This window comes from Strigops habroptila, chromosome Z (assembly GCF_004027225.2).
Source record: "Strigops habroptila isolate Jane chromosome Z, bStrHab1.2.pri, whole genome shotgun sequence".
Taxonomy (NCBI): Eukaryota; Metazoa; Chordata; class Aves; order Psittaciformes; family Psittacidae; genus Strigops; species Strigops habroptila.
In genome coordinates, this window is record NC_044302.2 from 97,386,716 (window position 1) to 97,412,217 (window position 25,502).

General features: G+C 39.5%; 1 protein-coding gene across 1 annotated transcript in view; it reads left to right on the plus strand.

Moving 5' to 3' along the window:
• Window positions 1–25,502, plus strand: part of SLC14A2 (solute carrier family 14 member 2) — a 352,417-nt gene that overhangs the window by 1,966 nt on the left and 324,949 nt on the right. The window contains exon 2 of the mRNA XM_030470582.1: window positions 1,943–2,055. The gene's annotated coding sequence lies outside the window, so the exon portion shown is untranslated. The remainder of the gene's footprint in view (window positions 1–1,942; window positions 2,056–25,502) is intronic.

Genomic DNA, 25,502 nt, shown 5'->3' on the forward strand with positions numbered 1-25,502 from the left:
GGCATTACACATAATCTTGGAGCTACACATTCTAGCAGCATGGCTGCATGTGTGTCTGGAGCTTTCAGCCCTGTCTTTTGGAATTTGAAAGCCTGAGACTGTAAGATACACTTCTACATACTCTTTCTTCTGGCCAGTCTTGCTATATCATACCATTTTTGATCTGTAGGAGGGTGGAACGGAGGAGGTGCTAAAAAACCCAGGAAAGCAGAACACTTCTAATTTCTTCAATCTAACCAAGTGATGGAAAATTCACCAAAAGAAATTTTGCAGTGTGATTTTCAAGCTTTCAGAAAACTACTGACTAATGTAATAATTTCTAAAGAAGTTCATATCATGAGATATTTTTTGGCAAATAACAGCTCTGGGTCTGCCTCGCCCTCTGCAAGCGCAACTCTAAGGGCTACTCTTTCAATATTTATTTATTTTTTTAGTTGCAACCACTATAATTAATACTGAAAGTATTTCTGTTTGGGTTTTCTTTGAAGTTTTTCTTTGAGGTTTTTGTTTGTAATAAAACCAGATATTGTGTTATCACCTGAATCCACCTCTGCATGACAAGCACCAGGTATTCTGAAAGCTGCCAGCACAGAAAATCCTTTCAGAGGGAATATATATCCTGTTTCTTGGACTCAGGGTACTGCTGTAAATAGAATACTGAACTTTCAGAAAGTGTTATTGTCTAGTTCAATAATAAAATATTAATAAGCAAGTTCCTCCCGTGTTGGGTACATCCTAGCATGTGCATGCTCAAGTTGAACTTACTGAGGACCTATTAAACTCAGTAAGTCTTTGTACAGCCCAAGACATCCTTTGGTTAGAAAACTTACAGAAGGAGGTTGCAGTTGTACATGAGGAGATTAACTGCTTTCCTGTTGGTTTTTTATTTCTACGACCAGGTTTTTAGCCTAACACCTTTATTCTTGTATGTTCTAAAGGACATTTCTCACACATCTCGAGAAGCTTATGAGTCAGTATTTTTAAACTTGAAATTAGGTTCCTAAAACTATATCCAGGAATATAAATACCATCACAGTTTTGGAAAGTGCTAAATATCCTGTAAATGTCACCAAACCAGAGTTTTAAAATTAAATTAGCTTATAGTATATAGCTACTTTCCATAAGACATTTCTCTGAAAAAATGTAGGGGAAGAATGAAAAATCGGGAATCAGTAATCAAAAATAAAACTTTCAGTTGCCCAAATCTTCTACATCATCACTGCTGGTTTTGTTTTTGATGATTGTGTATTGTTTCCTTTTTATAAAATCTAAAACCCACATGAAGGCTCTGAGAAGCAGCAAAAATTTTCATTCCTTTCCAAATTTTTTCTCTACAGAAAGTGCTTTCCTTTTATAAATGTTTCTCTTTTATAAATATTTATCAAAATATTATGCCTAGAAGTTTTCAAAATGGGCACTGCAAATTCACAACACATGTCCAAGTGGTGATGTTTCAAAGAGGAGCTTTGGCTGCAAAGGTGTTTATGTGCTTTTCAATCATTAGCTATTACTTTAAGTTTTGCTTTTAGTTTTGGAAACTGTGTTTCTTACTGCTCAGTTCAGGAAGTATTAGTACCCTGAACAACAATTCATATACATGAGCCTACTCCAGACATGGTTTTAAATCACCTTCAAATGAAGAGAAGCACACTATTGAAGCCTGTATTAAATATTGCTCCCAAGGAAGGTTCTGACCAGGGTTGGATTTAAATGCACACTAAAGTCATGTATTCACCCTGTCTCAGACCATGCATTGTATATGAAGTTATAATTCCCTTTTTCCAACCTCTTGGACACATGGGATGCAGTACAAAAATTTCTACATTAAAAAAATAAACAAATAAATTAGCATATGAACTAATGTGAAATTAATAAACTTAATGCACCTCAACCTTAAAATGAGAAGAGCAACTATCCCTAATCACTCTACTCTTTCATTTAGTTCCAAGCAACTCTTCCTGGAGCTTCTTCCTGGTTTGGATTTCTTATTCCTATCACCAGCCACTGGTTGAACCTCAACACCATTTCATTGAAGTGAGATGCTGCGACTAGCCTGTGAGTAGGAGATAGAAATGAAATGCACAGATTTGATAAACATGGCAGAGCCCCAGTGATCAGCAGGAGCTACTGTAGATAATTTTGGTTCTTGCAAGATCAACATGATGGATTTGGGCCTAAGCCTGTGTTGTGTTGAATGTGGTTTGTTGTCTTTATACTTCCCCTAAATGTCAATTAACGTTTGTCCCACAAAAAACAGGGCAACTCTTTCCTAGCTGTATTTCTGCTCTCAATTACAGCCTCTGTCCCTCTTGCTTTGTTCAGTTCAGCCAAAAAGGAATTAAAAATGGATGTGAAAATAATTTTCAAGTTGCCTGGGTGCACTAAATCTTTGGATTGTGCAGTTACACTTGAGATCCAGGATATATTCGGGATAAATATTTTGGGTAACACTTGCAACAGTTGTGATAAATGCCCCAGGTCATGGACAGTAACAGAGAAGATCCAGGCTTAGTGGTCAGCACATTGGCTGTTGTGTGTTTTTCTGCAAACTGGTAACTCTTTTACACACCCTGCTAGCAAATGCCTGTTTTGCTGAAGATTTAACCAGTGCTGCATGCATGGACAAGCACAGAGCAGGCCACCCCTGGAGAAAAAAGGTCTCTCACATCGTAATTCCCACTTTTTAAAGCCCTCTTAGATATTCACCTAGCTTCAGACTTGCCAAACATTGCATTTTTTTGCCAACATCTGGTCCATTATAGCAGAACACAATTATTTTTCATGTCCACTGTTGATATAGCTCCTTGTCTCAGTAGGTTTTTGGGTTTCATTTTTTAAATCTTTTTCTAAATAAGAATAAATCTGCTAAATCCTGTAAGGTACTGGAAAGTCATGGGTGCCCTTACAATGAAATAGAATCAGTTACCTCAAAAAAATCAACTCTTACAGAAAAGCAAATGAGATTTAATAGAAAATTGTGATCCTTTGAGTGTAATATAACCAGTGTCTAGTATACAGGTCCCCTTCCCACCAGACAAGACACCTAAAAAGTAGGTATAATTTTCCAGTCAGTGGATTTGTTCCAGTCTCTCTAGATAAAGTACAGAGATACCAAGTGATTTGTACAAAACTATTTTGCTTTTAAACCTCACGAAACCTTTCTAGAAAAGAAAACCTCAGACATCAATGCTTTCAGATATGTGTCTTGCTTGCTTACAAGTTTGTGAAGTTCATTTATTTGGTTTATCATTTAGTAGTAGAAAGTACTTTCTGACTTTTTGACTTTTTGCCTTTTCTGGTCCATTAGTTTCAGAATGAAATTTTGAACTGTGTTTTCTCTCGGATCACTACCTTTAGAGCTAACTCTTTGTTGGTTACTGATGCTATGTACATTTACTTGTGCAAGAAGGCTCTGGGTTCAGGGTGGGGTCAGCAGACTTTATCTCTGCTCATAAATGTGGATTTTTGCCTATGAATAGGGTTATGGTAACTAAAATCCAGGCATAGATTACAGCTACAGTGCATTGTAGCTGTAACAACCTATTCTGTGAGTGACTCTGCAAAGACAGGATCAGGTGAGGCTTCGCTTTGTGCATGTTTTCAAGATACAAACACTACAGATGATACTTTCAAAGCATTTGTATTTTTTCCCCCAGAAAGCCATATCTGTCCTTGGCTTTATCTTCTGCATCGATCTCTCACTATACTGAAACAGTAAAGTTAAGACACAGAATGGCTTTGTCTGCAGGAGCACACTCAGACTAGTCTTCCAGACTAATTTTCTGCTTGGGTTACTTTCCTAATTATAATGTGTGTTCTCATCATGTCGTGGAAGAGTACATTTTAAATGAGCTTGCAATACACAGCGTAGAATACCAGCTTTATAGCACTGTTCATAACCTAGAAAACCAGTTTTTAATTTGTCATAATGCAAATGCCATAATGATTACAAGTTTTCAACTCTGCACTCTAATTTTTTCCTCAGCTATTGGTAAACTGGAGTCTCAAGTTTCATTTTCCCACTTCGTGTGTAAGACCATTGGTACAGGATGTTGACCTACCTCTTTACAATCAGAGCTGTGTATGTTATGCATCATGTTCCAAAACACTGTTAAGTATGTGGAAAGGGAAAAAGAAATTACATGAATTATGCCTTTTTTAGCCTTTTTATGCTTGCTAATAGGTTTTAAATGGACTGTTTGGGGTTTTTTACTGATAACCACAAAAAAGTGATTCATTCTCTAAGTTCATACTAGAAATATTTCCTGGGAATGGAGAACTCATTTTTTATTGAGTGATAGAAATAGGTTACCTGATTCTGGTGAGACTAGAAGAAGCTAAGGTTTCAACTCTGAATTAACCACCTACTCCTGGGAAACAGTTTCATGCAAAATTTTCAGGGTCATCTCATTCTAGTGGTTCTATTGAACCTGGAGAGACACTGTAAAACAAATGTGGCTGTGCACAAAAGCCGTTTTATGGAAAAAAAGTATGATATGGATCACTATAAAAATTCATTTGAATATCTTTATTTGTATGTCTTGCCTAGTTTGACTAACCTTATACTAGGTTCTACCTACAGGTACATTATTGAGCCAGGGTTTTATAGTAGACTGGCCAATGTTGCCTATGTGATGATGCTCACATGAGAGCTGGATTGTTTCCTACTCTAAGAGATCGTAGCCTACTGTGTGCCTACAGAAGGATGAATGGCAACAATCTCTCAACTGGGAGTGCTAGTTGTGATGTTAGAGAGAGAAGAATCCCAGCTTCCATGTCTCCCTGGCCCTGCTTTGCATCTGTTGGTCTGAGATTGTGTGTTTGGATCTGGTTAGTCCCTGAATGGTGATATTTATTCCTCACCCTTTGTAGCCACCTAGGTGAAATCTCAATGGTTATAGGTCATTAGTTGCATGTCTAACTCTCTGTGAATGTACGTGATAGAATGAGCACTTGTCCCAGTGCAGCCATACTCATTTCAGGATTTTTTCATGACAAGCATGAATGTTTTTGAATGGGATATGGATGTTTTGGTTTGTGTTGTGAAAGATCAGGCCATTTTAGTTCTATGTGTATCTGTTTTCTCTCCCTCTTTGCAGAGGGCAAAGGAGAAGGACAGTGGAACACCTTCCCAGCCTACCCACTTTGGGCACAACAGCCCAAAAGGACAACTAATGCTGGGGTCCTACCATTGTCCAAGGGCAAAAAAGACAGACTTCGTCTGTCAGTCACCATAGGCTCTTTCCCCTTATCCAAGGTGTCAAAACCTACTCAGCTTATGCTAGAAATGAATTTGTCTAGGGGAGAGTATGTGAGATCTCCCACCCCCAGCATGGCAGAAGAAGGGTATGCACAGGTCACCAGGAAAGCGTAGCTCAGCGCTTCAATCACCTCCCCAGCCTTGAGCAACTGAGCTGTGGAAATCACTTTGACGTAAATCTCTCAGCAGCTTTTTTGTCTGAAATAAATGGTGCATAAAGGAAATGCAAAAATGTTTGGTGGACAGGATTATCTATGTGTTTACTGCCCTCAGCACTTTTCTTTCTGTCTTTTGACTGTGTGGTTCCCATTGGCACGAATAGCTGTGCATGAAACGAAAGCTTTTGAACACGAGCAGGGTGTAAGAAAGCTGTCTCTGTAAACCTGTGACAGCTATGCACTTACGGTTGCACGAAATGTCAAGTGAGAAGAATTACTATTAGTAGAAAGTAATTATTTTCTCATTTCCAAGGTTCCTTGTTCACTGTTAATCCAAATGTAAACTTTCTATAATTCTGCATTGTTGTCATCCTCCTGGATGTATTACTTTCATTTCCATTTGCTATTTTACATATACACCTTCACACACACATGCATGTGGTTGTGGCACCTCACAATGGTTTTTTGTGTTATTCCATCTCTTCAGGTCTACCTTGGTATGTATTTTTTTGTTGTCATAACACGCTGATGATATACGATATTTGTATAAAGATTTAAAACAATGTTTATCACATCAGAAGGATGTGATAAAGGAAAGCCATTCAAAAGGAAAGCCAAAATCAGTAATTTACTAAGCAAGAGAGAAATGAATTATTTGAAAATGTAGTTCTCCCCTTTAATATTAAAAAAAAAAAAAAAAGTATTGCTTAAATGAAGTTTGATCACTTTTTAGACTGCATGAGTTTGATTTAATGCATCTGATGATAGTCAGCATAGTATTCATCATGGGATAAATAGTAAAAATGTAAAATTAACATAGTTTTCAGTTTGCTACAACTTCTGATTCATTAAAAATATACCATGATTTGAAAAAATAAATGGAGAGGAGTTATATGGTTTCAAAGTTAATTAAAATAGCTTTTTTAGACAAAATTATTAATTTCAAGTTGGAAGCATTCATTTTCAAAAAGCTTGTCTCATAAAAAATGAATAGAGTTACTTTGAAATAGAGAATTTTGCTCTTTTAAAAAGGCATATATCAATCTAAGAAATGTTAAGAAGTGTAATACTTTTGGAAAAATCATGGTTTTGTTTTGGGTTTTGAGTTTTGACTGAAAGAACCAGAGGGATAGACACAAGTGTGTGACAGCTGATCACTTCAGTCCTTTTTCTTCAGTGATAATCAACCTTATTTGCATCACTGTAGTTGGAAGAGCAGAAAACATAATTCTCTGGTATTGTGTATATTGAAACTCAAGGAAGAGACTGTTTTTCTTTTTCTGAACCCATCCAAGCCCATGAGATATCTAGGTGATCCCTGCATTGAAAGATGGGCGAAATGAATGAGTCTGTGGAATTCAAACGCACCTTTAGCCCTGCTTATTTCCTAATTCACCAGCAATAAAGTGGTCATCGCTGATGGCACAGGGAATTCCTTGTGGTTTTAAAATACAATGAGAGAGTATCCACCAGGAACCACAGAGCATTAGCTGTTGCTTTCACTGGCGATGAGTGTCCTCTATTGATTGGTTTTCACTGCCTAAGCTCAATAAGGCTTTTATTTATGATGACATAGTTTATGATTGCGTATTTATCTGCTGTGTGCTAAATGAGCTTAGAATCAAATTGCCATATTTACCAAAAGAATGTCTGAATCCTTGAAGAAGCTATTTTGATCACAGACATATACAAAAATTTGATAGAGCAGAAATAAAAACACCCACACTAGCCTTGAAAATACCCAATTTCTTTTCTTAGATATCCCCATCGCTGAGGCCATGGTTTCTCTCTGCTCAACATCTGATCCAGTCTGGTGGCCCTGTGGGAAATCTTATCTTCAAAGGTGAAGCTACAATAGAGGCTGAAATCAGCACACCACCACCCCCAACCCCCCCACCCCCCCCCCGGTTATTATTTGCTTGAAAGCTCACATGTAAGCTAGACTGGATTCAAAAAGTGATTAAGTGCATGCAGGAGACGAAAACCAAGCAAAGACTGTAACAGACAAACCTGTACAAGACTGGGACAACAGGACCCTGAGAACATCACTATGATCCTATTGGGGAAGGGTAACTTTGGGCTTCCCCTGTTATTATGGTTTGCCCTAGGGCTTTGCTGCAGGGTATGGGATACTGAGCTCTACGGACCTTTAGTACAACAGTTTTCTTGTTCCTGATTAAAAAAAGAAAAATAAAGTTTTTAACTGAGTATTGTCTTACCTGAGTATTCACATAGAATAGAAATGGACTTACATTGTGGCAACATTTGCTGAGTGATTATGGGTAATCCATACTTAATGGAAGCAACACAGGACAGTATTGCTGCTTGTACCCATAACCTCTTTACAGGGCTCTAGATAGGATCAGAGTAACTGCTCTATGAATTAAGCAACTGGTAATAACTAAAACTGGAAAAAAACTTTTAATTATCTGATTCATATCTTTAATCAATTGCAACATAGTGTGATTGCATTTTAGCTGTAGCTTTCCAATCGTTTGCTCAAAAGAGATTGCTCCATTGCTTTTGATTGACACAATGTTATTGCCTTTTTATTGACTTCTACAGTAGTTTTTACAACATTCAAGGTGCGTAAGTTAAACAGAAAAGTAACATAGTTACATTTCAAGATGGAAGGAGGCCATAAAGATGCAGAGCAGGTATAATTTACAATAACAGGAAATTACGAATTAAGGATAAGTCCCTTGCTCCCATGCCTAGTTAGTCCCTCTGTACATGTTTTTGGCATATGTCAGTAAAACATGAATTGTTTGCATACCATAAAAAGTTAATAGATGATAGAATTGGCAAATACTTTAGGATTATTATTAAGATTATTTTAGATACGATTAGGCTGAAAAACAGCCTCAAACAAGTACCTGTACAGGATTTTTGAGTTGTAAAAAAGTTAATTATTTGAAGAACTGGGTTTGGTCTAAATCAAGTAAAGCCAATAAAAAAGATGTGGAGTTTTAAGCACACGTAAGGAACATAAACATAAATATAATCTTAAAAACAGTCAAACATGCTTCCTGAAAGCTCTCTGTACATGTGTTTTTTCAGACTAGCCATTTGGGTTCGATAGAGTCTGTGCATGGCCTCTCTTTATGAAAATGTAGTTATGTGGAAAACTTCAAAGCACATACTTGCCAAGACTTTTTTTTTCCCCTTTTACTGTCTGTGTAGTTCCACACACTCTCTGACTGTTACTTGTAACTGTGCTTTTTTGCTGAAAGAGTTCCATTAAAACAGTGCCTTTCAGGAGTTTCTCATCCTGCTTTTGGACAGCACATAGTTACTTTTTTTACTTCTAACTGACAAGACCAAATAAAATAACTTTTTAATAATTATTACCAATTATTTCACAGTGCTGACAATGTCATCTTTTGATGTGTGTGTTTCCCTGCATATAAAATAGGACAACTTCACTACAGGATCTCTCTGAGTTCAGCTGGCCAATATTTGTAAGACTGTTTCAGATTTATGGTAAGTTAATCAAATAAGGGGCTTTTGTGGGAGCATCTCATTTCACAGAGAGACCCAAAAAGGATTTTGCAATCAGAAATCTCAAGTTTGTGTGGGTTTTTTTGGTACTAAAGCCCCTATAGTTCCACTAACAATACTAATCACATCGATCAAGTCTACCTAGCACACTGGGGAAAAAGCGTCAACTCATAATACAGAACAGTCCTTCACTACCACCTGAATAAATAGAGTTGTCTGCTTGAACTAGTCCCTCTGTTTTCACTTTGTTGTGAGAAAGAGGGATGTTTTAAAAGACAATTCATATTATCTTAAATTAATCTTCTGGTGGTGGTGAAGTTTATTTCTACAGAATACCCTATTTCTCTTCACTAACCACAAAGACGACCTAGGGTGACCAGCTCACATCTAGGTGAGATTAATTTCTCTGAGACCAGTCCCGATCAGGATGGACCTCTCTGTAACACACAGCTTAAGGAATTTCTCCTTGAAATGTCCCCAGTTGATGAAGTCTGTGTCTGTCTCATTAACATCAGCTCACGCAGTGGGAGGAAAACATCCATGACATGCTGATGTGAAACCCTCAAAGGAAAAGAGCAACCCTGTGGCCAAAGGGAGCACATAACAAAAATCTTCCTCCTCGTTAGATGTTCTACATATTATATCCAGTTACTTGGGAGGATGCTTTAGCTATATCAAAGGCTTTGCCATGGATACAGTTTTTCCATTGCATTTAGATTGACTAGTTAAAAGGTAGAAATAATAAAAAGAAGGAAGGAAGGAAGGTAGGAAGATTACAGCTGTCTATTAAATTCCGTAGAGCTTTCCCATAAAATGATAGCAAAGGCTTCTCTTCACACAAGGCATTTTGCCAATCAAACATTATTATGTTGTCTTTGCACAGGGGACTTGCTGCAGTTGTTGCCACCACTGAACTTTCTCTCAGGCGTCAGCCCACATCTTATTATGATCACAAATTCTCATCATTAATCCCATTACATTGTTCTTGGTCATGGGATGAATTTATCAATGGGTGATCTCACCCTGTTTAATCTCATTAGTTTAGAATATTTCTTTTCTACATATCCTTATTATATTCTTATCACCACAACCCTTGTGAAGTTTGGTCCCAACTGTGCTGTCATAAGTGGGGTTTTAATTTGCTGTCTGCTGAGCGCTGACTACGTCCCTGCCTGTAAGACACTGTTTTGATAGAACCTGCTAAATTATACTGAGTTGTGACTTCCCTCAGAACAGAGTCAAAATTTCAACTCTGAAAATTTCTGAACTGCCAGCTAATATTGGGTAAGCCTGAAATCCATCAGTGACTTTTTTAGGGAAAAAAAACCAAACCAAACCAAAACAAAAAAATCTTCCTTGCATCTAATTTTCTCTTTCTGCAGGTGTTCTAAAGTACCACAATGCTATCTTATGCCTGAGTCTTTTTTTCCTATATCTAGTCTTTAAAAGGCAGGTAAAGGAGGAAAAGCTGTTGATGTTGCACATCCTTTGCACATGAAGCTAGCAGTCCTAGTTGTCGGAGCATGTGGCTCCATGCCAAGCCTAGGTTTGAGTTCACTTTTACCTGAACAGATTCAAAATAGAGCTCGTGGCTCCTAGAGGGAGCTCAACAGACTCCAAGTTATGCTATATTAAATTTACTTTTTTCTTTTTTTTGTAGAAACAGTGAAGCTGACAAGAAAATACTCCAAGATTTTTTGTAGTCTGAAAGATACATTAGCTGACTGTAGAGCTCTCAAATCTAGCATGATGGACACTTGCTTTGGAAAGGAGATAGCTCTGCGTGTTCATCTCTGTTTCAAAGGCTGTGTATGTATTTTTGCTACTGACTCTTGCATGTGAATTCTGCTCTCCTTCTGTGTTAGAATAGAGCCCTTGGAAGAACAAAATGAGGTTAGGCACAAATTTATATGTGGATTTTCTTGTCTGACCCTCTGGGGCCTTGTAAGGTTATTCATGAGTATACGAATGACCACAGTCTGCTTCTGAATCGGTTTTCAGGTCCCTTGTGTTCTCCAAATGAAGCTTTTCTGAATATTTATATGTTGTTTGTGATTCAAGATTGGCCATTGTACTTTAGTCCAGTCACTGGTTACATTTTAACTGACCAGTCCGGGGACTGGAGCAATACCATATGACTGAAGTAAAACATGACACATGATATACATTTTGTGGTGAGTAGGTGTTATTTATGAATAAATGATAGTCCAGAAACTATTTGTCAAAGCTGCTTAGTGAATGCTTATGAATAAATAAATTTTCAGAAATCGATATTAGCTTGTGAACAATTTCTGAGAATAGAAGTAGCTGCACAAAGTACTAACAACAATTTCAGATAGCTCTGTGGAGAAGACTCTCCTTGGAGATAAAATCCCATTTGAAGAAGAATACAATACAAATGAGCTCAGTCACTCCCAGCCATTCAAACAAGCTGATCACAGGCAACTTGTGCAGCTATATAAGATAAAATTAATGTGTTTTCTTCTCGAGTGCAGTTGCACAGGCCATTTGCCAAATACTTCCAGGACTCTCGTGGCTTTGCGTAGCCCAAGGAATACCACTGCAGAATCATTGTATTAGTAAGTCTGGTCTCCCAGTCCTCGTGGTTAGCAGTTTTTGCCTTCAGTACTATTAGGCCAATCAATTCAACTAGCAACTATTAATATACACTTTCATGATACATCCTTCATTACCTTATATTTCTGCTTTTCTTTCCTCAGACTTACTTTCTCTTTTTCTTTTTCTTTTCATTCTTCTAGTCATAGTCAAAAGACCTTCAGCCATAGTCCACAGCTTTTTATGGAGTTACATGACCAATGTTCTCCACAGTCCTACCTTTCTTCCTTTTATCATATGCCACCTCTCAGAAAGAACTTCTTGTTTTTCACAACTCTTCCTTTCTTCTTCTTCTTCTATGAAATTTAGCATGTTCCAGAAAATCAATGCGGTGACCATGCACCATTTAAAATCTTAATCCAATTTAACATTAGAAACTGGTGTGGTTCGTATGCCTTTGGTGACCGATTTGTAGCTCTCCAGCGACGCACAATAACTTTACAACAGGCAGATACTGGTCAAAACAGGATGAAGTGTCTGCATTCCAGAAAGCTGTCAAATCCTTATCCAGCTACAGTTGCACCCAGGAACCTTGTCCAAAAATTAAGAACTAACCACACGCATGAAGCCTCACTTGCATGCATAAATAGAGCTCAGCTGTGGGTTTATATGAAATAGAGATTTAGGGAAAACAAAAGTTATGTACAAGTTATGTACAAATGATTGAGTTTCTTTCTGGCAAGAAAAACTTTCTTTCCTTCCAATGGGTGAATGAATTTCCAACAGTTATGTTGTGGGCAAGGAGATCTCTCTAATTTGCCATGATCAAGACTCATTTGCATTTCTGAAGTCCTGAGAAATCTGCTGAATGAGGAGAGTTTTGAATCTGAATCCCAAGGAGAGGTTAGGTCTATAAGGCAGTATATCTCCAGATCAGGATCCTCTTCCATGAGGGAAATTGTACATACTTTACTTGAGAATGGAAGCTGAGATGGAAAGAGCAAAGACATGGACGATTGTCACCTGGGGTATCTGTTTCTAAATCAAAGGTAAAATATGTACAGTAATAAATAACCCTTTTCCCTTTAATGTTTATCTTCTCTTAAGGATGATTTGGGGATATAGGGTGAAAAAAAGAGTTCTATTCTTTCAGGAGAATGCTATAACTGCACCAAAAGGTCATTCTCACATTATCCAGGACCTCAAGACATGTTTCAAGTGTATCCAGAAAACAGTGTTTCCAGGAGGTGGTAACACAGCATGTCATTGCGAAAAAAACATCTCCACTGGCTTCTTGACATACTGCAGGACAGTAGAGAAAATACGTTGTCTTTAAGGACCTATTATGAGTTTGTAACAGGAGCCAAAATGCCAGCTTGACCCCTGGATGTGATCTGAATGTATAGCAAAAAAGAAAAATTATGTAGTCCTACAAACCATTCATCAGGCAATAAAAAAAGACAACATCAGAACATTTATCAGATTTAATATAATCCCTATATTAACATATATTTAACATTCTTTAAAATAATCCTCATATTAACATATAGGAATTTAACAACATCCCTACAAACAGCTGACCCTTCCAGTTGGAAGTGTAGCCACATGAAACAAATGAAGACTTCTGTAAATTCTCTCTGGAAAACAAAAAAAACCAAAAATTTTTTTGGGTGGTCATTGCTAATTAGCTATATTAATTACAGTTCCACTAAGCAAAACCAGATCAGTCAGGATTTAGGCTGAAATAGAGCGGTGTTCAATAAATGCACCCTCTGACCTCTGCGGCAATCTGATGCATTCCTGGGAGCTGTTTATCCTGTAAAAAGCAGGAGTGTAACTTGTTCTCAGGAACAAGCCTACCAAAGATTAAAGGAGTAATTACAGACCAAAACTTCATGCTACATGCTGTAAAAACCTCTTAAGAACATTGGCTATAGCGAAGGTTTATATTATAAACAGACTGAAATGTTAGGTTGGCTTTCCAAGCACTCTATTTTCAGAAATATTGGTGAACTGAGATTTTTTATTGGATAATTAGTTGTGGTAGAACAAATTTCTGCACCTTAGGTTGATTTAGTCCTTGGAGTCTCTGTCTGAGTTTCTGAAAACAGCAAGTATGTGAATAATTGCTCAGCAATCTGACTGGAGAGTTGTAAGGAACGACAAGTTAATACCCATCAAGTGCATTTGAAAAACCTTCTGTGTAGGTAAGCTAAACACGGAGCTCAGCACACAGGAGAAAATGGAATATTTGTACTCCTGCTCACTCATGCAGGGCAGACCACCATGTCAACAGCGGGACACTGGGAGCCGAAGAAATGCATTTTTCCTGTTGTTCTGCTGCTAGCTGGTGATTTTGGGGTGAGACTCTTTACTGTATAAAATAAAGTTTATCTCTGGTCCCTGTGAGATACTGGGATGGGGAAACATGAAGCGACATCTCACACCCTGACCCGTGCACTTGCCATCCAGTATCCAGTTCAGTGGAGGTAGGAACTGGCTATGATCACTACTAATCAGGGAATTTCCCTTATTTAACTTCTAAGAAAATAAATCATTTGTAACTTCTATGTAAAAATACTATACACAGGCATGAACAGGTACTTAAACCCTCCTACTAACTGTACCATTGTGCTTGTATTGGCACAGGCACAGAGGTTTGGCTTCATCTGCATCAGTCTGTGTGCAGACATGGGTTTCAGAGGAAACGCAGTGCATAAGATTCACCATGGGTGTGAAGCTTGGCATGGTCAGTGCCTTTGTTTGCAATCTCTCAAAATCAAGAAGGGAGAGGGAAAGGGAATCTGTCTTTTATTACAAAGGCACAACTGGGGGCAGTGCTGTAATATACAATGCATTAAAATAATAATAATAGTACCAGAGTAGAAGTTTTCTGTCTAACAGCACGTTTGCTGCGTGAAACACTTAGTTTAAGCATTTCTCTTCATGCATGTGTCCTTAAAAAGCCATTTTAACATGAAATCTGACAGCATTCATTCATATTCTCTGATTTAATTTTACCATTTCAGGGCTCACAATGCAAAATTTCAACTTTGGCTTTTATTTATGCGGGAGACAAGACCACAGAATAATGATCCTTTTTATCCCTGAAGTGTAGGAAGGAGAATATTCTATATATTTCTAGTGCCTTCTGTGACACAAAAAATTATTCTCTAACTCTATCACATGTAAAAGTGTACAAGAAAAAGTAGTTATCTGTTAATTTGGGAGTAAGAACTGTATTTTCTATATAGTTATCAGTAAGGACCCTAACAGTGCTCTTGAATTATGTACAGTAAAGCCACTGTTTAATAATGGGAACGTTCTTGTAACTGAGAAGAGCGATCTTTGGGAACTGCAATGACCAGTGACCACCTTATTCCCATAGTGACAAATTATAAGAAAGGCCATTGCTGTATTCCAGTTAGATGAAAAACATAATCCCGTGAGAGAGGCAGTGATAACTAGTGCTTTGGGACCATCATATTCAGTTGTTACTGGTTGTGCCTTTCCAGCTGATTCATTTTCATATATTTATGTAATTTTATTTTAGAAGGGTGAAAAATGGCTGGAAAGACATTCTCGCACAACACAAACATGTCTGAAACTGTCAAGGTGAGAGGACGAAGTGGGGCCAATTTGAAAGTTCACTCAGGAGTTCATGTACTCATTTTCATATCAGCTACATGGAGCCCAGTGGGAGGCATGCGGATGCGGGAGGGTGAGATAGCCCCCAGCAAGCACCCCAGCATGCCTCTTGTTCTCTTGGATTCAGTATAGAAAACTTGCCTGTACAACTATTTCTTTTGGCTTGAGGCTCTGCAGCTCTGAAACTTCTTATGAAAAGGAAAAGGAAAAAAAAAAGAAAAAGAGAGAGAAAGTATTCCTAAAGGCCTGGTTCCATGATTTGAAAGCCAATCTTTAACAGCACACATAACTTTCATGATTAGATGCCCTGAAGCAAAGTGGAGTTCAGAAAGTTTGGTTTTTTGCTCCACAGGAAATGTTTGGAAGTTCCATGAAATTGTGTGCAGGGACTCCTTGTGAGGGTGGGTGGGGCAAGCCAAAACACTGAAAGGAAAAGGGGAGAATACTTTAAAAAAATACAGTGTCAACAGCTGCCTTGGAGGAGAAACATTTCAGATTTGAAAGGTTCAAGTTTTTGTCCCATCATTATAATCATGGAAAGGATACACATGACAGATCCCTCACAGTGACACTGTGCCTTGTTCAGATCTGTTTAACAGCTGTTTGGGCCAATAGGACAAGGAGTAATGGGTTCAAAATTAAACAGAGGAGATTTAGGTTGTATGTAAAGAAGTTCTTCCCTGTGAAGGTGGTGAGGTGCTGGCACAGGTTGCCCAGAGAAGCTGGGGCTGCCCCATCCCTGTCAGTGTTCAAGGCCAGGTTGGACAGGGCTTGGTGTAGTGTGAAGTGTCCCTGCCCATGGCAGGGGGTTACAGTTAGATGATCTTAAGGTCCTTTACAACCCTTAGCAGTCTATGATTCTATGATTCACTTAATGAAGCTCCTGATTTACATCATGATAAGTCCATTTGGAGGGAACCATGGAGAGTAATTTTGGCAAAAGCAGTTCCACATGATATTCCATTACGTACATTCATGGAAAGATGTTGTCCCTTTCTTTTCTCCCTTTGATTTCTATTATGTTCAGTTCTGAATTAGGAAGCTGGAAGTCGGTTCATTCCTGTCTTTGCACTTAAGATAAATAACATAACAAATGTGTCACTGTAAAGTCCTACATGGATAGCTGTTTTTCTCCCACTGAATTGCAACTTGGAAACAATGTTAGATGACAGTTGTGGACATTGAAAATTGCTTGAAATGTGAGGGGAATATTAAATTCTGAACTCAGTTCAGCCTTTAATAATGTGCCAGCCTTTGTCGTCAGTTACTTAACAATAGATATGCATTCAGCTATGGAACAACACGCCATGGTATTATTATCTCAATATACAAATAGTGCAAATTATCGTATGGCACTACCATTACACATGGGTGCAACGTGGCCCCTTACATTCTTGTTTTGGTTTTGTCTACTGGAGCCTTCGTCTAATAAAACATGATTTGGCATCCAGTGGGGAAGAGGAGTTGCAGGCACCCTCCACTTTACCTGTGATCATTGTTATTACTCATGCAATGCTATTATGTTTTGGGTTTTTTGTTTGAGGTGGGTTTTTTTGTTGATTTTTCAGTTTTTAAAATGTATCTTTATGATGGTAAGGCTGGACATCATACTTCCTTTGTGCTGGATGCAACAAAATTCTTCCATTACTATTGCAGTTCTCAGTGGGATTTCTCCTGGCATGTAAATATATGGCCAATGGGTCACAAGAGATAGGAAGGACACAAGGAAACTGTGAGAAGTACCCGTATCACCGAATTAAAACTGACTTCTGGAAAGTATCACGAATAGAAACAGGACTTCTCCATAGATATATCTGAAAGGGATAAGAAGAAGAGGTGATATAAAGATTCAAGAGGGGTAGAAATGTTTAAAGGCACCTAGAGAAGAAGTAATGCATCTGCTAAAAACAGTTATTTCAATATTATTTCAATAATAACTGCTTCCAGTAGGAGAATTTCAGCATTCTACCACATGCAGAAAGCCTCTGTTGACCAGTACATGTCTCTTGAGTCATTGGGTCCTTGACAAACTGGGTTAAACTGGTTTCCTGTGATACACTACCCCCTTTGAGAACAGAATTTCTTTAGGTAAAAAAAAAAGACTGAAGCATTTTATTTTGTAGAAACCATTTTGGAAGATCTTGGACGGCATTCTGCACCAGGAGGCTTATTGCTGACTCCAGTGGGGGCAAAACAAACCCATCTAAATGTTTTATAGCCAGCACATTACCTTATTCACACTGCAGATTTCTTAAAATATTAAAACAATGACTTCCTAATGTTGAAATTCTTAAATTTTATAATTTATGCTGCTTGATTAGTTTTGGCATCTCATTCAGTGAGAACAATGCAAAGGCCAGTCAATTCTATGTTTGTTTCTATTGATTGCTATTATTTATTCATTAACTCTTTTATTTGTGTCACGCCAGCAACATGCTATACAGACAGATAAGAAAGTATTGACAATCAACATGCAAATGCAGAAAGGAAGCTGCAATTCAGCATGAGTGACCCAACTAAGGACAGCCTTGTTAACTGCAGTATTTTTAAGAAATCTGGGGTTTGGCAATGTTTTCCTATCCTTTTTCTGACTGATATTAGTGAGACTCAGCTGGAGTTTCTGCACTGATACCGATATGACTCAGTGACAATCTACAGGAAAATGGGGAGACATATGGTTTAATAGGGATATTATAGAAAAAGGTTTGATGTGCTGGAAAGGGGAAGCAAATACAGAATCTTCTCAGTCCCTGGAGGACAGGTAAAACAAACAAGTAGTACAATGAATGTAAAATTTTAGAGCTATAATAAATATTTAATATTTAGACAATGGGAGAACCTTAAAGTCCTGTTTGTGAGTCACCGCTGTCATAGCTAGATCTTTGGGAATAATTTGTTATTGTTTGCTTCAGCCACAGCACAAAATGTGATTAAGTAAAATGCCATGACATTGCTTTTAATCTCACTGAAAATATGATATTTTTTTAATTTTTTTTTTTTAATTAGTCATTTTTAACATATATTTAACATTTCAAAGGGAGCACTAAAATCGCCAGAGGACTGGGTTCACAAACCTGGCCTTGAGCAAACTTTCCAGATTGCACAGTCCATTGTCTAAGACATTCTTTTTTAAAGATGTTGGAAACTGAAATTCAATTTCGCACTTTCAAGCAAAGAGGAAATTTAAACTCCAATCTCCTTCTTCCCAGATGATTACTCTGCTTATTTGGATGGAAAAGTACAAATTTCTTTGACATTTCTTTCTTAGACATTGTCGTGGCATCTAAATTCCTTTGCGGGTCTATTTCCACAGATTGAAATATTGTATTTAGTAATGTGTATTTTGGGCATCTCCAGTCGTCCTTCAACACTGTTTCCCAACTGACTCACTAAGTACAACACAAATATGTGAAAACTTTAAGCTGAAATAGTGCCTTCAGGAAATAAATGTTTTCCTGAAGAAAAACTATTCACCACACTGTACTCTGGGCTCAGTCTTGCAATGATTTATGTCTACGTTTAATTTTGCACCAGAGTTAGCTATGCTGAAATCAGTGGGACTGCTCAGAGTTCAGAAAGTTAAGCACATACATAAGATCTGAGCTGATGAAGAAGGATTCTGACATTAACAGGCAATACAAATAGATGAGCAGTTTGAGAAAGAGCCTGTCGAGTATATACAGTCACATAGCGGGTCTTAGTCTAGCCATTAAACCACAGCTATTTCTTGCATTGCTAATGAGATCCATAGCAGTAGTCCTTAAAGGATCTGAAGTCCTGGACATCCTTGTGGTTTCCAATTGGCTGGATTTATGTTACAGCTGTGCTTTCCTTGCAAGTTACCTACATGAGTGCTCTGTGTTTGAGTGTCCTTCTTGACATAGTAGAGGAAGCCCACACTGCTGAAGTGGCTGAATAGCTAATTTCTGGGAATTATTGTTTGGGCTTAGTACTGCAAAAGTTCAGTTGGCTCCAAATCCATGAACTTCAGAACTTCCCCGAGATTTCTAGACATCTTCTAAAGGGCATCCATAAGAAAATATATGTGGTTAAATTGGTGTTAGGAATACACGAAATAAATAAAAATGAAACTGTTTCTGTTGCTCCTTAATGTTGTAGATTAGTTTTATCATGCTTTTGACTGAAGAGCTCAGGACCCAAGTCTGGAAGCAAACTCGTAGCCCAGGAAAAACAATGCTTTCTGTTGCCTTCAGTCATGACCATCCACAAACTTCTCCTCTATGCATTAAAAAGAGAGCTGAAAGAATCTTAACAATATTCGATATTTGCTTTTTCCATTCCTGAACTTCCAAGTCAAAGCTATATGACCATTAGAGAGGTAGTAGATGCACCATCCCTGGAGATATTCAAGGCCAGGTTGGGTGTGGTTCTGGACAACCTGGTCTAGTTGAAGATGTTTCTGCTCATCGCAAGATGATCTTTGAAGGTCCCTTCCAACCCAAACCATTCAATGATTCTATGATTTGTCACTTCAGAAAAAAATACAATAAAAAATAAAAATAGAGTACTTCATTATGATTTTTGTCCTTAGAGCAAAGGATTATTCAACAATCAGGAAAAGGATCATCCTGAGGTTAGGAAATGGTATAGATCTAAGGTGGCTACAGTTCAACAGCTTCCCTGCCACATATTTCTTCTGTAACTGCACAAATCACCTGGACCCAACTCCTCAGCCTTCTAAGATTTCCCTTGAAATCTAAGGGATTTAACTGTCAAAATAGTCTTGAGGATCTGGGCTTCAACTTGTTTGAGATTTTGTTTCCTACAGTTAAAAATAGAATAATTCTTCAGTACTCTTTAGAGGTGGTGTCAGATTAGAAAAGTGTACACTTACTGACTGTAAGAAGCTTAAGGTAGGAAATAATAGCAACGGTAAAAATCCTTTATACATCTAAAAAGGGCATTTGAATGTGTCCTAGAAAAACTGGTCGCATTTAATTCATAAGAGTCTTTTTTAAAACTAGCTGACAAAATATTATCTGGCCACTTGCCTATTAAAAATATGCTTAACAGTATGGTTAAATTACTACCTAGTGTTTGTTTCCTAATGTATTGTACCAAGTGAAGGGCAAAGATAGAAATCCATAACATGAAATTAATTCTGTTCAAAGCCAATAAGCCTGAACAGCATTAGGAGATTTGAATTATTTCCCCCTGACCCCCACCATCTTATTTTTATTAAATAGAACTCAAACTGAGGCTTTATAGAATCTTTTGGGAATAAAAATGACCTGATGCTTTTTCTTAGTAAACAGTAACACTTAGAAATTTGATTTCTGGCTGAATCTTGTGTTTGGCAGGGATGTTGTTTGTTAGGGAGCACAGCTTGCAGACTGATTCATTATAAGCTTTGATTTCACAGGTAAGAAATTAAATCAATATGTTTCCAACAAAACCAACTTTCTGTGCTTTGGGGATGAGCCAGCTGATGGTAGGAGGATGTCAGGGAAGGAAGATGAAGGAAAGAAACCACTACAAACAGATATGTGTTTGAGAGAAGCTTTGATTTCCAACTGGTGGTTGTGTGGTTTATCTCAAAGCACTTATATAGTTCTTTGTATAAGCACAGTATCATTAGAGTTACTAAACCCCGCTCCCCAGGAAACAAAAAACATGGTACAGAGGTGGTGCAAGACCTAATTTTCTAAAATATATCGATGGTAAACCCAGAAAAACTGTTGTACCTGCAGTAAAGTTACCCTAGCAATGAATGAACAACCCAAGGGAAGGGTTTACTGCTGATGAAGTATACACAATGTAGTCAGCTTTGATTATAGACACCAACCTCTCTAAAGCCTCCGCAGAAGTTCTCCTCCTGCGGTTTTAAACCACACCATTTTTTGACTTGCTGATTTAAATTATTGCATGCATTGCTATTAACTTCTAGTTAGTACCCATCGTCCACCTAATGCATGGCTGTATTTCAAGAGCAGAACACTCTCTCTACTAGTTCTCTCATTTGCATACATGCCTATTGATATACAGATGCTTTTTAAGATAAGTTTAAGTTTTCCTTGTATTTGTTGCAAGGGAATATAAACCATGGGAACACAAAACCCATGAAAAAGCATGAAAAGAAGACTTCAGGCATTTCTGAAAGTGAGGCTGGTCTTCCCAAGAGAATCAGTAGGTGTGGTGATGATATGATGTATGATATACGATATACGATATATGATATACGATATATTATATGATATTTATGGGCAAGAAGAGATCAGTATGGGACTTCCAGAAATTACTGGAAGTTACTCATGCTGCTGAAAAAAATCCCTGGAACTTTTGAGCATGCTTCTGACAGTGAAATCTTGCAAACCCCTAAGCCCATGATGAAACTTTTGGCTAAAGATCCTGTTAAATCTCCCCATTTCACTTCCCACTTAGAGACTTCAGTTACCATTCAGAGACTTCTGATAAATGACCTGCAAACACAGCCTTTATGAATTACTTTTACTAATAATTCCTCTCCACCCCATGGCCTTTAGAACCCTTTGGGCGTTTATGGGTAGAGAACCATTAGTCAGAGCACTACATGAAAGGATATACACAGCAGCAGTAGAGAGGCTGTGTAGCCACCTAGCCATGCATACATCATGTCCTGTAGTCTCCCTGTCCTACAATAACCAGTCTTAGTAAGGACCTTCCTTTACACCTATCTCCATACTGTAATAAAACCACCCACACTAACTGCATACTTGATAGCATGCTTCGAGCAACCTGGTCTAGTGGAAGGTGTCCCTGCCCATGGCAGTGGTGGTGGAACTAGATGGGATTTAAAGCCCATTCCAACTCACACCATCCTATGATTCTACGATAGTGGCTGTATTATGTGAAGCATAAGGTCTTTTAAAGCAAAGCTTTAATCAGCTTTCTCTCTTTAAGCTTCTTATAATTAAGAAACATGTGCTTGGCATTGCAATAGCGATTGTTCAGCGTTGTGGTCACTAACAGCATGGGGAATGTGGATTAGGTGATAAGCCCAGAAACACATTAGGACCAGCACAAGAAATCCACTATATCATAGACATCTAATCAGTACGCCCAGAAGAAAAAGAGTTATAGAATCATAGAATCATAGAGTAGTTAGGGTTGGAAAGGACCTTAAGATCATCTAGTTCCAACCCCCCTGCCATGGGCAGGGACACCTCGCACTAAACCATGTCGCCCAAGGCTCTGTCCAACCTGGCCTTGAACATCGCCAGGAATCGAGCATTCACAACTTCCTTGGGCAACCCATTCCAGTGCCTCACCACCCTCACTGTAAAGAACTTCTTCCTTATAGCCAATCTAAACTTCCCCTGTTTAAGTTTGAACCCATTACTGCCTGTCCTACCACTACAGTCCCTAAGGAAGAGTCCCTCCCCAGCATCCTTAGAGGATACTGGAAGGCTGCTATGAGGTCTCCACGCAGCCTTCTCTTCTCCAGGCTGAACAGCCCCAACTTTCTCAGCCTGCCTTCATACGGGAGGTGCTCCAGCCCTCTTATCATCCTCGTGGCCCTCCTCTGGACTTGCTCCAACAGCTCCATGTCCTTTTTATGTTGAGGACACCAGAACTGTACACAATACTCCAAGTGAGGTCTCACAAGAGCAGAGTAGAGGGGCAGGATCACCTCCTTTGACCTGCTGGTCACGCTTTTTTTGATGCAGCCCAGGATACTGTTGGCTTTCTGGGTTGCAAGTGGGCACTCTTGGCTCATGTTAAGCTTCTCATCAACCACCACCACCAAGTCCTTCTCCGCAGGGCTGCTCTGAATCTCTTCTCTGCCCAACGTGTAGCTGTGCCTGGGATTGTCCCGACCCAGGTGCAGGACCTTGCACTTGGCTTGGTTAAACTTCATAAGGTTGGCATCGGCCCACCTCACAAGAGTGTCAAGGTCCCTCTGGATGGCATCCCTTCCCTCCAGCGTATCAACCGAACCACACAGCTTGGTGTCGTCAGCAAACTTGCTGAGGGAGCGCTCAATCCCACAGTCCATGTCGCCGACAAAGATGTTGAACAGGACAGGTTCCAACACCGATCCCTGAGGGACACCACTCGTTACTGTTGTCCAACTGGACATAGAACCGTTTACCACAATTCTTTGCATGCGGCCACCCAGCCAGTTCTTTATCCACTGAGTGGTCCATCTATCAAATTGATGTCTCTCCAATTTAGAGACAAGGATGTTATGTGGGACAGTGTCGAACGCTTTGCACAAGCCCAGGTAGATGGCGTCAACTGCTCTGCCACTGTCCATCAGTTCCGTAGCCCCATCATAGAAGGCCACTGAATTGGTCAGGCAGCATTTCCCCTTAGTAAAACCATGTTGGCTGTCACCAACCACCTCATTGCTTTTCATGTGCCTTAGCATGCTTTCCAGGAGAATCTGCTCCAAGATTTTGCCAGGCACAGAGGTGAGACTGGCTGCTCTGTAGTTCCCCAGGTCTTCCATTTTCCCCTTCTTGAAAATGGGGGTTATATTACCCTCCTTCCAGTCACTGGGAACTTTACCTGACTGCCATGATTTTTCAAATATGATGGACAGTGGCTTAGCAACTTCATTCACCAGCTCCGTCAGGATCCGCGGATGGATTTCATCAGGTCCCATGGCCTTGTGCACATTCAGGTTCTTAAGATGGTCTGGAACCTGATCCTCTCCTACAGTGGGCCTAAGGTCTTCATTCTCACAGTCCCTGCACCTACCTTTCAAGACCTGGGTGATGTGGTCAGAGCATTTGCTAGTGAAGACTGAGACAAAAAAGCCATTAAGCACCTCAGCCTTCTCCAAATCCACAGCAGCCAGTTCTCCCCATAGCTGCCGGAGAGGGCCCACTTTGTCCCTAGTCTGTCTTTTATTTGCTACCTACCTATAGAAGCCTTTCCTGTTATCTTTCACATCCCTTGCCAGATTTAATTCTAACTGGGCCTTAGCTTTCCTAACCTGGTCCCTAGCTTCCCAGACAAAGTTCCTGTATTCTTCCCAGGCTGCCCGTCCTTGCTTCCACCTTCTTTAAGCTTCTTTTTTTCCACTAAGTTTCCTCAGCAGCTCCTTATCCATCCATGGAGATCTCCTGGCCCTCCTGCCACACTTCCTTCTAGTCGGGATGCAACTCTCCTGAGCGTGTAGCAGGTGATCCTTGAATATCAACCAGCAGTCTTGGGCACCTCTGCCTTCTAGGACTATATCCCATGGATCCTTACTAAGCAGGTTCCTGAAGAGGCCAAAGTCTGCTCTTTTGAAGTCCAGGGCAGTGAGCTTGCTGGATGCTCTTCTCGCTGTCCTGAGGATCTCAAACTCGACCACGCCGTGACCGCTACAGCCAAGGCTGCCCTGGAGCGTCACATTTTCAACCAGTCCCTCCCTGTTGGTAAGCACAAGGTCAAGCATGGCACCTCTCCTCGTCGGCTCCTCTATTGCTTGAAAGAGGAAGTTGTCTTCCACACAATCGAGGAATTTCCTGGATTGCTTCTGCCGGGCCGTACCATCCCTCCAACAGATGTCAGGATGGCTGAAGTCCCCCATGAGGACAAGGGCCTGCGAGTGTGAGGCTGCTCCTATCTGTCTGTAGAGCGCTTCATCAGCAGAATCCTCTTGATCAGGTGGCCTGTAACAAATCTCCACAGTAATGTCCCTCATCGCTGTTCTCCCTTTGACCCTGACCCACAAACACTCTGTTGACTCATCACCCATCCCAAGACAGAGTTCCATACTCTCCAGACTATCACTGACATAGATAGCAATGCCCCCTCCCCATCTGCCGGGCCTGTCTTTTCTAAAGAGCCTTTAACCTTCCATTCCAACACTCCAGCCATAGGAGCCATCCCACCATGTTTCTGTAACACCAATGACATCATATCCCCGTAGCCTTGCATGCATCTCTAATTCCTTTTGTTTGTTCCCCATACTATGGGCGTTTGTATAGAGGCATCTGAGCCAAGCTCCAAATGAAGCCAACTCAATGGCTGGAGCACCTGAAATATCTCTACATCGCTCCAAGCACTTGTAGGTGCTGGCAACTGACCGAGAGTGTTAGGATGGATCAATGCCCTCCTCCCCCAACACATCAAGATTAAAGCTTTCTTGACCAGCCTGGCAAGCCTCCTACCAAAACAGCTCTTCCTCTTGTCAGACCAGCTCCACCAGCCTCCATTAGACCTGGCCTCCCAGATAGAGTCCCATGTTCTAAATAGCCAAACCCCTGACTATGGCACCACCATTCTAACCATTTATTAACTTACCAAATGTGCCTAGCTATTTTAAGGTCCTCCCCTTTGTCCTGGAGAATCGATGAAAAAACTGTCTGAGCTCCAGAGCCCCTAACCACCTCTCCCAAGGCTCTGTAGTCCTTGTTAATATTCTCCAGGCTACTGCTGTCTAT